Source organism: Brienomyrus brachyistius, chromosome 7 (genome assembly GCF_023856365.1).
Source record: "Brienomyrus brachyistius isolate T26 chromosome 7, BBRACH_0.4, whole genome shotgun sequence".
NCBI lineage: Eukaryota > Metazoa > Chordata > Actinopteri > Osteoglossiformes > Mormyridae > Brienomyrus > Brienomyrus brachyistius.
In genome coordinates this window covers 24,203,686-24,208,495 of record NC_064539.1, presented here as the reverse complement: position 1 = coordinate 24,208,495, position 4,810 = coordinate 24,203,686, and positions in this window count along the sequence as shown.

Genomic DNA, 4,810 nt, shown 5'->3' with positions numbered 1-4,810 from the left:
TTTGCCTTTGCTGTGGAGTCTATAATTAAAATCTGTCTCATGCAGCATGGCCGAACAACTGCCTGTGAGTCAGAGGACGGAATGGGAAATGACAGCTGGATAACAGATCAATCACAGGTGCTCCGACGGCATGCGGGTGGAGCCGCTCTCTTCAGGAACCGGACTCTACTGCCGGTGTTGCTTGCATTTCTGATTCTTGTGCTGCTCTATCTGCATCCTCCTGCTATCATGCAGTACTTATCAAATAGCCCCACAGCAGCTTGCAGAAAGTAGATGATAATGAATAAACTGAGTCAGAGTAAATGCTCAGATGAGAGGATAATCAGCAGTATTGTTTTATCTCCACATTCCTCCTCTAATAAAGCAGGGGGGGGGGGGGATAAGATGCAACATTCTGTGGGGCGAATCTCAATATGCATACGTGACTGTAGCTGTGTTCTCTCATACCTGTTTTACGTCATCTTCCATTGGCGAAGACCACTTCCAATGCTAAGAACACAAATACACAAGGAGGGGAAAAAATACCCGGATGTTGGTCTTGCTCCGCCCCAGATATCAAGGGTGTCACCAAACGAGACCAATCCCATGATGCGTTTCGGCCAAAGTTTGCTCTTGGGAGACGAGCTAGCAAGACCAGCCTTGCCAAGACCGCAAGATATTGAGAAACACCCTTTGATCGCTAAGCCAATGTCCGTCCCTGGCAGGGAGAATTGTGGGTAAGATTCTTACCTACTGTGTTAGGATGCCTGAGGATCCATGTCAAAAGACAACAGGCAGAAAATTACAGAACAATGTGAAAATCACACACACAAGGAATATAAGGACCATGTGCTATGACCATGCACACTGAACGTAAGGATGTATGGTCCACAGCTTGGATGTAAACACGTCAGCAGCATGTGCTGAAGTGCGCCCCCTAAATGATAGCACAGAAAGGACACCGAACGGCTCCCTGCACCTTTCAGGCTAATGGAGCTGCTCTCCGTGAGCAATATTGCTGTTATTTCGTTATATAAGGGGGTTAAATATAAAGCATTGTCTTAGGCAGGCTTTTAGAATGAACAATGCTGATGAAAACTGAGGTCACCCTCTATGCGGGAGCCTTTGTTTCAGTTCCAGGCAGATGAATAATGACTGTAGAATCCCAGCAGGATCTCATGTGAGAACAGGTGAGGGATTCCGATACTGAGCCCTGTGACATTCATCCCTCTCATCTCGCACTCCTCAGTTTCCCTCATTGTTTTGCTTCATTCCGGACCTCCGTGGTTCCATGAGGCCAAAGCTGCTTTGCATATTCAACCCTGTCATAAGTGGAACGAGCGGGCCAACTTCCATTTAGCTCTGTGACTTGGGATTGGATCAAACAACCCTTCTGTTTACGGAACAGTTGTCAGACGCAACTCTGATAAGTTCTGCAAAACTTTTAAAAGGTCCATCAATGATTAAGGCAGAAGCAAACGATTGTCTCCTGTAATGTGGCTGAGCCGGACGGGGGCAGAGGCTAATGCACACATCGCCGGAGCACCTTAGGCGACCCGTGTCACCGGGACTTTGTGGTTCCTGACGAGATGACTGGATCGGCAGGATGCCGTAGGGCTTCTCTAAATAGCAGAGTGCCAGATATCTCGGGCAGGCAGCCATTTTTGTTAGTTTAGCCTGATAAATCGTCCAGATGCGTAGTTGAGTGATGGGCCTGAAACAGAAGGCATGTCTGGCATTTAAGTTCGTGGCCCTGATTGATCCAGAATGTTATTTTAGGCCAAATGCTGTGGGTGGGGGAGGGGAATCCACCCCAAGCAGTGTACCTGAGGCACAGCTGTACATCTGGCTGCTGTTGTGGACGCCTTACTCAGCGTGGTAACCATGGTGATAAATCGCCATGGTAACCTGTCTGTCATACTCCCAGACTCTGGCATGGTAGCTGGCTAAATGAGAAGCCAGAGAGACAGGCTAGCTGCCGGCTGCCTTCGGAGGCCCAGTACGCATTCTTAACTCATGTTCACAGGTCCTCCACGTCGCAGCCCACCGGCCTGTCATGTGCTCATGTTTATCAGGGACGTGTGACCCTCTGGCAGTCAGGACATGCTGGCTCATTCCCAAAGTGTGACACCCGGAGAGGAAAAGCAGGCCGCTGCCTCCCTGTGGCCGCCTCGTGTCCGTCTGACAACACTGAGGAGCGGGCGAGTGCAGTGACAGACCCCTTCATTAGTTATATTGGTCGGTAGAGGTCATTCCAAACGTGGTTCTTATTGTGGCGTTTTATACGAAAGTGACATGATTCCGTCCCGAATTCCTTCAGAAACTTATCAAAGAGGTGGTCAGAGAAGCTTAGACCTTAGAGCTGTAAGAGGCTTGGGAAGGGTCTCCTACCAGTGTAGCCAGAAGGTCACTCAGCTGTCAGTGATTTCGTGAAGCTGCAGTTACCCCAATCAAATTTATAAGCCTCTTAAACACTGCCTACTCCCCCACCCGGGCCCACCACCCCCAGAACCACTGGTCCACAGTGCCATCCTGCTCCATGTCAGACTGCTTGGTGCCCTGGGTTGTCACCCGAGAGCCCCCCCGGGCAGCAGACACGCTGGTGTACCTGGGCTCCTAGTCGCTTCTCCACTTCTGCCCCCATTTCCCCTGTCATCCCTTTCTGAGGGTGCTGCTGAGTGACTAACCCCCCCCCCCCCCCAACACTGTGACTGCACCCCCCGCCTTCACCCTTACATTTTAAAGCGTCCAGCTCTAAAGTTAGTCCAGTCTGCTAATTTTACACACCTGTAAAGTGATATTTCCAACAGTTAGCAAAACATATTTAGCCACACTGTGCTTTGCTCTCATAGTCCCTCAAGTTGCTGTATTTCACGCACGGCAGTGACAGGCACGTGGATTATATCAAGTTAACTTCCCCTTAGAGTATGGAGTTGATCCAGGTCCAAAGCTGTGGGAGTGACGGCTAAAGGCATGAGAGCCGAACATGACCACCAGGGGGCTACAGACACCCCCAGTAAGGCAGGGGAGGTGAGGGGAGTCGAGGCATGACCTATTTCACAGACGGCATGGGAAACAGGTCACAGTAAACAAGCGTGGTGGAAGACGCTTTCGGAGTTTGCCTCAAGCTGATAAGAAGCTCACTGATGTGACATTAAACGTTAACCGTAAGGCGTCATATCTCCTTCACTGAAAGGCTTTAAAAGAAAGTCATCAGCTTTTGTTCTATGAATTACTCCAGTGCCGCGTCCATGGAGCGGGAGGTCGGTGCCTCTGCTGGGAAAATCGCGGCTTGAGCGAGAGGAACATGGCTTGCTCTGCAGCGGAAACTGTGTCTTGAACACGTCACAGACATTTTGTCAGAAATGAAAAAGTTTATTTTCAATATTGAACACATACAGTATGCAGTTTTTAACAAATGTAAAAAAAAAGTGCATTATGCCTTAACACAGTAAAATAAACTTTGACTTAAATTAAACAAGTAAAAATAAAAAATGTGTCGCAATTGTCGTCCTCACTTGATATTTATGCTTTTTACGGCCTGCAGTCTTCATGTTAATCACAGGCCCGTATGCGGATCAGAAAGGATAGATCCCTCTCTTCCTTTGTCAAGAGCTGTTGGCTATGATGAGGTCATATTGTAATCGTGTGACTTCCTAATGCGTAGAGCATCTATTTACCAAACGTCTGTACCCCATGTTTGGATGGAATAAAATAAAAACAAACAGAAACAGCAGTTAAATATAAGAACAGCGATGTGTTTTGGGTGCGTTTCGTGAGAGAAATCATTCTCCCCCATAAAATGATAAACCGGTACCAGAATGACTCAACCGCACTCCAGTTTTCACCCACCGAATTTACCGCTAATCATCCAGATGTCACCAAAGATGGTCATCAGATTGGGAGTGGGTGAGCAGCTGCAGCCAGCGCCCCCTTGTGGACACCAGCCAAACTACACGGCACATTAACAGTGTGATAGCACCAATGGGGTGCCCATACCCAGGGCGTTGTAACCGAAGGCACTTATGTCTGTGCATAACAAAGACGTGTTGACTAGGAGGGCTCAACGAGCGGAGCCAAGGCACGCCCTCGTATCCATGCACAGTGTTTGGTACGGACGGGCCTGCTGCTCCAACCAAAGGCTCTGCGAAATGCCCCAGAGATGGGCCTTCGCTTGAGCCTCTGGCCATCGAGCTCTGGCTTCTGTGAGAGCCGCCCAGGTTATCCACACACACCCACATACACACAGTAGCCGTGTTTATGTGCGTCTATGAGCTACGGGGGGGAGGGGGGGGGGCTGCCTCATCACGGTAAGACCATATTAGAACATGATTTAAACAGCTTATCCTTGGTGAGTCCAGTGATTCTTGCTTGTGCTGTGGGGGGGGGTCACATTTTTGCACTCTGAATGCGTACAGCAAACCAAAATAGTTTCCAGCGCTACAATTACGAACATTAACTAACTTCAAGAACATTCCCGTCATTTTTAATGGCCAATTTCACACACTGGGTACGAAAGAACACTCGGCCAGGAGGATGTCGTATGTCGTATACACTCGCAGATGTTCTGTAACCAAATACTCATCTTCTGTACATAGTCATTACACACATGCACACACAAAGGTAGTGGACAAACCCTGTGATCCTGCAGGTAGCTGGGCGTCTATGTGCAGCAGTGTGCACAGTATTAAGCAGGGTCAACTGACTATCAACACCCACCCCCCAAAAAAAATGTCTCTACCTGACCCTGGATCTGCTCAGTGGCGCGGTTTCTTCAGGGCACGTGCAATCAAAAATGCGAGGAGCTGTCAGCAAACTCAACGAAACCTTG